Below are 649 nucleotides of genomic sequence, written 5' to 3' on the forward strand. Positions count from 1 at the left end.
TAAACAGCGACCAGAACACCCCAGGCTAGCCTGGGTGGGTGTATACAACAACACCGTCGATACTGCTGCAGCACGCCTCTATACATCTATGCTCTTGCATGCAAATAAATCCTCTAAATAATATAAAATAAACTTTTATTCTTTTTCACAAATTCCTCCAATAAATATTCTGAAAAAAAAAAAACTATAAACACCATCGACGATACCTGAGCCGTCGCACGGTGGTCAGTGTATGGTCTGTACAGTGTATGTGTTGCAGCTGTTGCTGCGTATATTCACAAAAAAATAATTTTATATAATTCTGCTTTTATTTACTCTGAAAAACTGAAGATATATCTTAAGTTTACATCTCCAAGAGCGTCGAGCAGTGACACTCGATATATAAAAAGAGATAAAAAAAAGAGGAGCCAACAGGCGAACCCCAGCTCAGCTGTTCTTTGGGCTCCACGCAATATATATATATATAAATATTGAGTATCCAGCTTCGTTGTAGAGTTGGGGGTGAGCATGCATCTCAGCTCACCTTGGAATGTTTGCATGGAGTTGCTGCGCTCCGGAGAAGCAGAAACTTCGCTTAGAAGACGCAGCCACCATCGCTGTGCATCCCACTCTATATATATATATATATGTATATATATATATATATATA

This window comes from Eimeria mitis, genomic scaffold (assembly GCF_000499745.2).
Source record: "Eimeria mitis Houghton genomic scaffold, Emh_scaff5551, whole genome shotgun sequence".
Taxonomy (NCBI): Eukaryota; Apicomplexa; class Conoidasida; order Eucoccidiorida; family Eimeriidae; genus Eimeria; species Eimeria mitis.